The sequence below is a fragment of the Dromiciops gliroides genome, chromosome 4 (assembly GCF_019393635.1).
Source record: "Dromiciops gliroides isolate mDroGli1 chromosome 4, mDroGli1.pri, whole genome shotgun sequence".
NCBI lineage: Eukaryota > Metazoa > Chordata > Mammalia > Microbiotheria > Microbiotheriidae > Dromiciops > Dromiciops gliroides.
Window position 1 is genome coordinate 39,835,339 of NC_057864.1, and position 12,780 is coordinate 39,848,118.

The following is a 12,780-nucleotide window of genomic DNA, read 5'->3' on the forward strand; positions in this document are numbered from 1 at the left end:
GTTTCACAAACAAGACAGCCCATCTCTTGGCTCTGAGTATTGTCTCTGACTGTCCTCCATGCCCAGAACACTATCCCCCCCGAGAGGTTCTGCTTCTAGAGGAGGTGAGAGCTGTCAGATTGGAGGTTTAGAGAAGGAGTTAGTGGGCCTGCACATGGGGTCAGGGTTGAGGTTTCAGATGTAGAGGCTATATCTGGATCAGATACAAAGCTTGCTACAAGATCAAAGAGTCTGAAGCATGACAGAAGAGGCAGAGGCCAGGGTTAGGCTGCAGGGTCCTACACCAGGACAATAGAGATGGGGCGAGCTCTTCCCTGGAGGGAAGCTGGAAAACAGATGTGTTTGAGCCGTGCAAGAAGGCAGCATTCCTATAACCCCCTGAGAGTCTTTTTGCGTGTGAAGAGAGGGTTAGGGTTAAGGTGTACTATAACAGAGATTGACCCACAGATGCTGGGGTGAGACACTGTATTTAGAGATCAATCAATCAATCAATCAATCAAGTACTAAATAACTGCTAAGTATGTGCCTAGACTCTGTGTTGTGATGAAGACGCAAAAACAAAACAAAAAACGGCTCCGGCTCCTGCAGTCAATGAGCTGCATTATATCAAGAGAGACAATCCACACACGCACACAAGTGTGTGTGTGTTTTTGAAAGTATATACAAAATAAATACCTACATATAAGATGATTTGGTAGGAGGCATTAGCAGCTGGGGGGTGGGGTGGCAGGGGAATCAGGAATGGCCTCGGGTAAAAGATGATGCTTAAGGAAATTGTGGATTCTCTGATATAGAGGTGAGGATGGAATGGACTCATTCCTGGAATTGAGGTCAATCTGTGTGGAGACCTGCAGATAGGAAATGGGGTGTTGTGAGTAAGGAAGAGCAAGGAGAAGAGTTTGGTTGGGCCATAGGGATACCGGCTTTACTTGATTTGGAAACAGAGTAGAGAAGAGGGACCCAATGACCATGATGTCAGTATCCAGATACATGGATTGAGGGTGATTAAGCAAAAGGCAGTAGACTTGTTTTGTGGTGCCCCAAATCCTACAGGATGGAAGGATCATGGCATCATATTGCTGTGGAGCCAGAGGGAGTATCTGAGGTCACTTAAGCCAATCTCTTCATTTTCCAGGGGAGGAGTCAGGAACCCAAATGACTTGGCCAAGGTTGCAGAATTATTCAGTGGTAGAGTTGGGAGTTAAGACCCAGGGCTACAATTCCAAACTCAGTCCTTGGAGTCCAGTGTTCTTTCCAACCTCTGAAGACTGCCCTTGCTATTTGAGATATGGCACCGGGGCCATCCCCAGGCCATCCCACTCTTGTTCCTGCTCTCTCTAGCACAGGAGCTCAGGACCCTCCCTCCCCTCCTTCTGCTCTCACCACTCCTCCCGCTGCGGTTGGTGATGGAGGCAAGAACTTTCTCCAGGGTGAGGGAGGGGACCCTTCTTTGCTCTGTTCTTAGCCATCTCTCTCTGTGAAGCCTCCACTCTCCTTTCTTGCCACCGAACACAAGCTGGGAACAGCAAGAGTTTGTCGCCTCAGATGTTCGACTCTTCTGGTGGCTTGAGGCAGTCAGCCAAGACTTGGGCAGTTTCCTATCCCCGCCCCACCACCCTCCCCCAAACCCCCTGCAACTTCCACTGTTCACAGCTCAAGAGAGGAAGAACTAGAGCACCAGAGAGGTAGAAATATGGGTCTGAAAATGTAATAGAAGTCATGGGGAAAAGTAGGAGGCATCCTATTTGCAGCTAACTTTTCAGGAATTCATCTGTGCATTTCCTCTGTTGATTATCCCAAATTTATCTATCTATCTATCTATCTATCTATCTATCTATCTATCTATCTATCTATATCTATACAGAGAGAGCAATATAGACACATACATGTACATATGTACATATATATACCAACACTATATATGTATATGTGTATATGCATACACACATGTACATACATTTATGTTTATGTATATTCATATATATGTATGTATGAACACACATACACATACATCAGTTCAGTCATTTTTCAGTCATGTTCAACTGTTTTTTACTCCATTCAGAGCTTTCTTGGCAGAGATACTGGAGTGATTTGTCATTTCCTTCCCCAGCTTGCTTTATAGATGAGGAAACTGAGGCAAACAGGGTGAAGTGACATGCCCAGGGTCACACTGATAGTGTCTGAGGCTCAATTTGAACTCAGAAAGATGAGTCTATGATTCCAACCCTAGTATTCTATCCACTGTGCCACCTAACTGACCTATATACGCATACATACCTACACACACATCTATCTATCATCTATCTATATCTATCTATCTATCTATCTATCTATCTATCTATCTATCTATCTATCTATCTATCTATCTATCTATCTATCTATCTATCTATCTATCTATCATCTATCTATTGAGAGCTCCCTAAAGGCAGGGCTACTTTATGTTTCTCTTTGTGTCCCTAGCATTTAGGCCAGTATTTGGCATATAGTGCTTAATAAATGCTTATTAGCTGACAATTAAGTAAGGTCTTTCTGCAGGGTGATTGCTGCTTATGATTTTTATCATCATCAAGAGATGGGGGTAAAGTGGAAGGAGTATTGGTTTTAGATCAGCGTTCATAACCACTTATGTAGGATTACACCTGAAACCCAAGGTTGGGGAAAATAAAGATACATTTTTTTTACCTGATCCAAGTTCATGAACCCCATGAAATCTATCCACAGATCCCAAGGTAGGAGCCCTCACTTTAGGGTCAGGGTTCAAATCTTATTTCTGCAAATTGCTGAACCTCTCTGGTTCTCAGGTTCCTCAACTGTAAAATGAGTTATATGAGTTGAGTTAGGACATCCCTCAGTTCTTTTCTAGCTATAAATCTATGATTATACAATTAGTAATTTTAGAAATTTTGTTTGGGTTTCTTCTTTTGATTCTTCTATCTCATTTTCCTTGCTGGTAAATTTGAAGTGGACATATGGGGATTGTCAATACCAGACATGGATGCCCAAGGGATGTGAGAATCCTTATTCATCCCACTTAGACTGGTAGTGTTTCCTGTGTGAGGTGGGATCTTAGGAATGTTGTGAGTGAGGGGAGGAAGGTGGCGGGATGAGAGGTGGGAGGCTGTTTGAAGCATATGGGACAGCTGGCAAGCATGCATGGAATGTGGATCAGGAGAAAGTGCTGGAAGGAGCAGAGACCTCATCCGCTTGAAAAGAGCAAAGGGAACAAATGGAAGAAGGAAGAGATGGAAGGGAAAGAGAAGGGATAGAGTGAGTCTGACTGTGTACATTTGAATGGCAGTATGGTTCAAAGCATCTTCTTATGCGTATAGCCATGTTTGTGTCTCAGGAAAGACAACTCCTGAAGCACAGAGATTTGACTGAGAATCTTGGTACAAGAATGAACAAAGTCTGGTGCCTAATTGGTGTTGAGTTTGATTCTCCAGGTCCCCAGCAGGGAGTAACTGCTTTGAGTTTTATATCTTCTGTTCTAAGCACAGGACCCTTTCTTTTCCCCATGGGAAAGAATGTCCTTATGTAAATGGAGGCTACAGTTGGGGATGCCCATTAGGATAGAGCTAAGCCCCAAGTCACTATAAGGCATCTATATATTGGAAGGATGTTAAAAGTCAAGGGGTAGGGGGCAGCTAGGTGGCTCAATGGATAAAACACTGGCCCTGGATTCAGGAGGACCTGAGTTCAAATCCAGATTCAGATACTTGACACAACTAGCTGTGTGACCCTGGGCAAGTCACTTAACCCTCATTGCCCCACGAAAAAAGAAAAAAAGTCAAGGGGTAGACCTGAGAAAGTCAACTAAGGCATGGATGATGAGCCAAGTGCTTCATGCCAGGATCCAGAGTCTAGAAGTACAGAGGAAATGAACAAGAATGACATTAGAGGGAGAAAAAGTATCATCAAAAGCTCCATCTTAGGGCAGAAGGTGTTTATGCTCTAGGTGCTCTTTCATTCTCCCTTCATTCCATGGACAGCCCTAAGCCCACAGGTCTTAGGTTCTTAGAAAAGGGAGTTTAGACATGAATCCTGCCCCTGATTAATGGAGGGGCAGATGTGCTAAGATCTCTGGGACATCCTTATATGCCATGAGGTGAGGGATTCCAAGGGTCAATTAGGGATGCCTGAGAGTTGTCATGGCTCCTCAAAAATGATATTGACTTGAGACTGATGACTATCCTCACAATCAGCCTTCTTGCCTCAAGTCTCTCCATTCCAGTCCATCACTTCCACAGCTGCCAAAGTAATTTTCCTTAAACAGATCTGACCATGTGACTCCTTGTCTCAACCAACTCCAGAGACTCCCTATTTATTGCCCCTATGATCAATCAAATATAAACTCTCTTTAGCTTTTTTTTTTTTTTTTTTTTTTTTAGTGAGGCAATGGGGGTTAAGTGACTTGCCAGGGTCACACAGCTAGTAAGTGTGAAGTGTCTGAGGCTGGATTTGAACTCAGGTCCTCCTGACTCCAGGGCCAGTGCTCTATCCACTGCACCCCCTCGCTGCCCCTCTCTATTTAGCTTTTAAACTTCTGCACAACCTGATCCCAATCAATTCTTCTAGCCTCATTGGACAGTACTTCCCTTCCCAAACTCCATAACCTAGTAAAACTGGAATTCTCTCTGTTTCCCAAATATGACATTCCATTTTCCATCCACATGCCTTTGTACTTGGTGGTCCCACAGTTACGAAATATACTCCCTTACCTCCATTTCAGAGTGTCTCCCTTGTTTCAGGATGAAAACAACACTATCTTCTGCATGAAGTCTTTCCTGATCCCACCTCCCACCACCCCACAACCAGAAGTTCTCTTTCTCCAAAAGTAACTTGTATCAGCTCTTTTGTATGTATTTGTATTTAACTTTATGCTATATATTTACATCAAATATTATTTACATTTCCTGTGTGTAATATTTATTTATGATATTGTATATTGTGATGTTTAAAATCTAAATTGTGGTCGCCTTAAATCAGAAGCTTCAGCTCCAGTCTAGCCTAGAGTTCCAGCCTGGTTGGGTTCTTCCTGAAGTCCTCCTCCAGGAGCCAGCTTTAATCAGGAACTCCCTTGGCAAGCTGTTTGTGGAAGCTTTTTTATAGATCTGGAACAGAGGTGGTCCTTACACACTGCTTCAAGGTGATTTGTTGGTGTCATCCAAATCCATTGTCTTTGAAGGTATTCTCAAGTTGAGTTCACAGTCTAGTTTCTGAGAACAATACCTTCTTAAGGGATAGCCAGGTGTGATTACAATCCAATTAACTTGAAGTAGGCTTAATGAACAGTCAATACCTCTCACTTGTTTCAATCAGTATAGATTAATCTCCAGGTGGGTCTTTGAGTATCTGCTAAATCCTATTATTTCATCACAATATTTATGATATTGTATATTAGACTGTAACTACCTTAAGAATAGAGATTGTATATATTCTTTCTTTTTTATCTCCAGTATCTAGCACAGTTCTTGGCACATAGTAGGTACTTATTGTGTGTATTGATGGAATGATAGCTAAGGTTCTGGATCCATACAAAAATGGCCTCCCACTAACTCTAAAAAAAGATAAAACTGGTACCCTTTGAACTTTAGGGGAAGGCCTAGGACATGTGATATGATTCCTAGTGGGTAAAAATTTTAGGAACAAAATAATTTGATTTCAGGTTTTGGTCAAAACAGTGCAAATAGAGAATAGTAATGATTTTTCTCCAACTTTGTCCAGTTTATCCTAGCCTTGTTCTTAACAGAGGCTTGGATCATGATGAAGCATAGGCTTAATCTGAATACTTACTATCATCAAAGCATAAACCTTCTGTGCTGGCCAGTGAGACAAGGTCATGGCCAATAGCTTCCAGTTTAAGGAAAGTTCTGAGTCAGTGGGCAGGATTGGAGGCAGCGAGCCCTATCTAGATCAGAAATAGGGTTGGAGTAAACTGAGTTTGAGGAATAGTACAGGAGACAAGAGTATGGGGTTAGTCTGTAGACCTTCATGGAAAAAGCACAGAGAGAATCCAAGTTCTGATCCAGCATGGAATTGAAAAGGAAGCAAGAAAGAAGCACCCCTAGAGCCCCCAAAGCATTGTTTATGTATATGAGAGAGCAGCACTGTGGCATCTGGGTTTACAAAAGGGGTTTCAAAATTACAGAGACACTCTGGTCTGGCCTGGAGGTGAACTATAACCATATGTAGCACCAAAGCGATAACTCTAATATGGACCAGCTATCAAAGAACCAGTTCAGTCAGGTGTGGTGGTGCCAAATTTGTATAGCCTCTGCTACTGGGGAGGCTGAGGCTAGTGGATCACTTGAATATGGGATTTATGAGCTGTAGTAGATTGAAATCTGACCCAATTTCTGTATTAAATCCAGCATCCATATATAGAACTCCATACAGGTGTGTGTGTGTGTGTGTGTGTGTGTGTGTGTGTGTGTGTGTGTGTGTGTGTGGTGGTGGTGGTGGTGGTAGTGGTGGGGGCATAAGGCTGACAAAGGAGAGGTAAACCAACCAAAATCAGAAATAGAGTTGGTCATAACTTTTGTGCCAATGGGCAGTAGAGTTTGGCCTAGGAATAGCTGCTATACTCCCAGCCTCGTGGAGATAAGGGAAACCAAGTCTCAAACAAAACAAATAACCAAACAAAAAAACCCTATCTGCTGAAGTGTGTCAGAATTATAGAATCTAGTAAAGGAACTGAGTAAGCTATTGAGAATTGCAACTGGTGAGACCTGTTGAGAATGGTCTACAAAATGCATCTAGTTCATACATATAGACCCAGAGCAGGACATCTATATGATGGAGAAACAAACTCTGAATTTTTCCTTTGCTAAAACAGTACTATAGGTCATAGAGGCTACTTAGGACTCTCGGGGCAGGTAATTGCTCTTGGTACTTATTTGGAAGTCTTTTCTATAACTCACTTGAGCCTTGTGAGCCTGAGTACTTATAAGAGGAACTGGTGGCTACTCTTGAGTGGAGAATGCCAAATCAATATACTAATGTTTCCAAGTTATCTGCCTAAACACAATGATCCAGAAAAGTGAAAAGTCCCCAAAGTACATACAGCTCCTTACTATTGGAAGTCTCTGATGCAAACAACATGCACATATATGCAACACAAATGGTTCATAGATGTATATTACATATGCACAAATATACACGTAACATATTCTCTGAGGTATTTATCCTAATTCCTACCTACTCTGATGAGTCAGGTCCTCAGAACTGGACTAATATCTTGGGGCTCTAAGGGTACTCCTGAAGGGTTGAGGGTATGAGCCACAAGCCCCATTGGTATTCTTCACTCCCAAGATTACACGTTGAGAACCACCCTAGTTAGGCAACCATAGGTAGCTTTTCAGAAAGGGGTGTTTACTAAAGTGGTATTGTAAGAACAGGTGGTAGAAAAATCCTTTCAAATATTTGACACCCTATCCAGCCAATACCTACAGAATTCAAGTAAAAGTGAGCTTAAAAAACATGTCTGGCAAAGAAATCGTTCACAATATCTGATTGCAAAGACCATTATCCCTTCCCCTCCCCCGCTACTTTCTATGGTGCTCAGGAAGTTTTCATTATCTTCTGTCTAGCTTCTCTCATGGGCTCCTTGTGGAACCGTGAATCTGCATTCAATGTACCCACTGATTCAGAGATGGCCTCTAAACACTCCTGTTTGGGGGGGGGGACAGTGCCAGTATGCGGAGCAGGAGGTGGGAAATCCAAAATTCTCCTGAACTTTTTAAACTAGTCAGGTTCTCCTCTGGCCATGAGGTCAAAGCCAAAGGGTTCCTCTTTTCTCTAAGTGTCTTCTCAGGAGGCTTAGCTGAAATGCTCTCTCTTTGCTCATCATTCAGTGTAATCTCTACCAGATGCCTGAATAACTTGGGTTCTGAACTGGTTTTCTGTTTTATAGATGACCAAAGGGCATGAATAAATTTCCTGAGTCAGTTACAATTCTCTTCTAGCTCTTCTAAGGACATTTCCTCACTGAATCTAAAGTTTTCAATTGCTTGGTTGATTGAAACTTGTTCTCAGCCCATTAAATAATCAGACCATCTGTATCCCTTACTTTAAGTGATATACATTGACTTGATTGATTTACTCAACCCCACCCTTACATACATAACATGCAATAATAATAAAGTCTACATGGCAATGAGTAGGTAGGGAAGGTTTCATGAAGAAGATAGGATTCAGGGTCTTTAAGAAACCATGGGAATTAGACAACACAGTTGTTGAGAAAAGGACATTTAAGTCCAGGTAAACAGTATGAACGATAAAATTTAGTTATGTGTTAGTGTGCTCAGAGGTGAGTGCACAGATCATTCTGTGTGGAACAAAGGGGGCATGCAAGAAAACTACAGATAATCTTCTAAGAATAGATTGGAGCCATGGTGTGGAAATCTTTGAATGACAAACTTTTGTCCATAAAATCTTAGGCAAATTGCTTCTCTCTTCTGTACTTGTCAGTCCCTCCTCTCTAAGATTACCTTCCAAATGTATTTGTATATAAATGTAAGTATGTAAATGCATGTGTATGCATACACATGCATATACATACACACATAAACATGTGTATATATATATATGCATACATATTCTATATTAGCCATGTGGCACAGTGGATATAGCACTGGGCTTGGAACCAACGAGACATATCTTCATGAGTTCAAATCTAGCCTTAGATGCTTACTAGTTGTATGACCCTGGGCCAGGCACTTAACCCTGTTTGCCTCAGTTTCTCATCTGTAAAATGTCCTGGAGAAGGAAATTGAAAAGCATTCCAGTATCTCTGCCAATAAAATCTCAAATGGGGTCACAAAGAGTCAGACATGGCTGAAAAATGACTGAAGAAATAATAGAATATATCATATAATATTACATTGCATTACTGTGGAAAGTTACTATGTATAGTGATATAGAAATAACAGAATTACCAATGATTATTGTTTCAAATTTTTAATGATAATATATAGTTCCATTGTATTATTATATTAAATCATACCATATTATATATGTATATATGCATACATGTATATGTGTGTTTATATATATATCTCACACATATAGTACATGTGCACATCTATGCACAGTAATTTGTATGTTGTCTCCCTCATTAGAATAAAGTTTTTTTGTGGACAGGGATTGTTTTTGCCTTTATATCTTCACTGCTTAATACTGTGCCTTGACCAAAGTAAGTGTTTAATAAACACTTCTTGACTGACTAATTGAATAACATAGACATGAAAATAACTTCTGGTACAGTGTTATTCCCACCATACTATCCCTTCTTTTCTACTCCTTTGTCTGACTTCTGTTGGCAGTTTATTTCTGTGTAGTAAACCTGTATTTCTAGTAGTGAGACACTGATGCTTTAGCTTTCTGAGAAAAGAATGGGATGGCACGCCTGGCTGGGAGGGAGCTAGTTTACAACAATTTATAGTTGTTACCATAGATTTCCAACTGAAATAGATCTTGAAGGTTATCCTGTCCATTCCTTTCCTTTTATAGCTGAGGAAACTGAGTCTCAGGAGGGTTAAGTGATGTTTCCATGTTCAAAAAGTAAGTGTCCAATGATTCTAATCCAGGTCGTCCTGATTATACACATACCCAGTGCTTTTGCAGCCACACTAGGCTGACTATAAAGACATTGGAAAACCATTTCCCTCCTCATACTGCATCAAATTATGGCAAAAATCATTATTCTTATTCAGTTATGAATCTTAAACTCCACTGTGGAAAGTCGCTATGTATAGTGATTATAAAAATAATAGAAACACCAATAATTATTGTTTCAAACTTTTTAATGATAAAAAAGATGATGTGAGTCTCCAAAGAAGTGAACAAGCAATGTTCACTCATTGCTGTTAATTATATTTTAAGACAGACTCAATTTTGTATTAGGCACAGATGTTTCATTTCTCAGTTCATATATAATGTGCTACATGGAACATCTCCAAAGAGATTTTAGAAGTGTTTGCAATATTGTCCATCTCTTTACCACTTGGTGTGGTCTTCTCTGAAAATCATGTCATTTTGGAAAGCAACTTGAAGAAGGCTTGGAGACATTTTCAAGACATTTTGTTTTCGATGGTATCTAAAAATATTCCTATTGAAAGTGAAAATTGGGAACAGTCTCAAAAAAAAAGACACCAAGGATCAAAATGAATATTGCTTCTTTGGCAAGGTTCTTTTGCAGGGGAGAGGGACTGGAGGCTGGTGTGTGTGTGTGTGTGGGGGGGGGGTTGATTGAATTGTGGTTTGGCCAGTGAGAAAATAATACTGCAAAATTGATGTGGGTCCCGGGGGCCTCTAAGAAGCTATGTTGTCATTATAGCTATTAATGAAAAATGTATTGAGAACAATTTGAGGGAACAGCTATTTCCCAAATTACCCCACTGGAGACAATATTTAAAAGGAGAACCTATCCATGGGGCAGATCACAGGGGGGTGGGGAATATTTGAGGTGTGTTCCAGAACATGATTGTAGGGATTGGAAGGAAATTGAAAAGTGGTTTTTAGCAGAAGATTCTAATAAATTTAAATTTCTTCTGTCTTTGTGCCATAGTAAAAAATGCAGCACATATTTATTGAAGATAACTGAATTGGTCAGGATCACATAGCTAGGAAGCAAGATTCAAATCCAGGTCTTCCAACATTGTACTACCTTGTGGCCTGGAGGTGAGGATTACTTGAATGGCCTCTTTGTGGAAGTTGCTATGCTAACCTTTGAGAATATCTAGAGTGCTAATATTTGGAGGGTAGCACCTATGAGTTTTTTTTAGTATGAAACTTCCTATAAAGAAAAATGTAAAAGTCAATATAAATCAACAAGACTTTATTTATTAACAAACAACAACACACAACTACCTACCAGGAACTGTGCTTCGTGCTGAAGCACAAATTAAAAATCAAGACACTTCTTGCCCGCAAGGATCTGGGGCCTTGACCTTGTTTTAGGGGCCTTAAGGGGTCAGCAGTTTACTTCAGGCACCATCTTCACTCAAGCTGATCTTGCTGGGTTCAAAAAAGTTAGAATCCCAAAGCGGTAGGTCGAGGCTCTCCCTAATGACCTGTCCCCCCTCTGGACTCACTCCAGTCTTTTATTTGGTAAGATAATTGGGTTCCTCTTTGATCATTTACAATTTTTCTCCTTCACCTGCCTCCACATTTAATCAGTTTCCAAGTTGTCAGTTTGGCTTTGGAAATGACGCTTATATCTGTTGTATGATACTTCTTGTAAATACATATTGACATATTTTCTGATGGTTTACAAGAAATGGGATATATATCTAAATCACTCTCTTTGGGGAAAAAGCAGTTGCTTTTCGTGATAACCACCTAATTTTCCTCTCTTGCTCCTGTACTTTTGTTCATGACATTCTCTATGTTTTCCTTTCCAATTTTCTTCTTCTCCCTTTCCTTCCTTCCTTCCTTCCTTCCTTCCTTCCTTCCTTCCTTCCTTCCTTCCTTCCTTCCTTCCTTCCTTCCTTCCTTCCTTCCTTCCTTCCTTCCTTCCTTCCTTCCTTCCTTCCTTCCTTCCTTCCTTCCTTCCTTCCTTCCTTCCTTCCTTCCCTCTTTCTCTTCCCTCCCTTTCTCCCTCTCTCCCTACCTCTAGGTTAACATAGAAGGACCCACACTCATACTGTGTCTTGCCATCTTCTCTTTGTGTGACTCTGGTTAATCCACTCAAACTTTCCAGACCTCTGTCTCCTCTGCTATAAAAAGGAGGGAGATGGACTTAATGACTTCAAAGTTTACTCCCTAAGTCTGTAATCTCATGATCCTATGGCCTAATTATTATATCTCTAATATAATAAAAGAAGTAGATGATATTCATATAATTTTTGAAGGCTTAAAACTACATCCATCCATCCATGCATCCATCCAGTCATACATACATACATAATATATACATATATGTGTATGTGTATTTGATCCTCACAACATCCCTATCAGGTAGGTGCTATTTTCATTCCCCTTTTACAGATGAGAAAACTTAGGCCCAGTGAGGCTAAGTGGCCTAAAAGTTTTCCCTTTTGAAGCCCAATTCAGATGCCTGCTCTTCCTTGAATCCTTCTCTGATAGCCCCTTCTTTCCCCTAAAAATGACCTCTTACTCAAATTTCTCATAGTGCTTTCCTTGATGACTTTCTTTTATTTTAGTTCAATAATGTACCTACTATGTGCCAGGCTCTGGGCATTCAAGGAGAAACATGAAACAGCCCCTTCATGCCAAGGATCTGTGATTTTGTTGGTGCCCACCTGTCTCTGATTTAGTAATAACAGAGGCCTGCTTCTTTGCCTGTGATCCCACAAATATGATGGAATGGTACAGTGAACTCAAGTCATTTTGCCTCCCTATTCAATACTCTGTCTACTACCCCAAGTGGTTTCTGTAAATAACAATTTAAAAAATACACAGATTTCAGAGCAGCTAGGTGGCACAGTGGATAGAACACCGGCCCTGGAGTCAGGAGGACCTGAGTTCAAATCTGACCTCAGATACTTGACACTTACTGGCTTGTGACCCTGGGCAAGTCACTTAACCCCAATTGCCTCACCAAAAAAAAAAACCCAACCCCCCCAAAAAAACCCCACAGATTTTAATGATTTTAATGATTTGCTTAAAAAGCAAAGCTGATTGCTAAATGTAAGATATCAAAACAATCAAATAGTAAATATCATATAATTTTTTTTTTTCCGTGGGGCAATGGGGGTTAAGTGACTTGCCCAGGGTCACACAGCTAGTAAGTGTCAAGTGTCTGAGGCCGGATTTGAA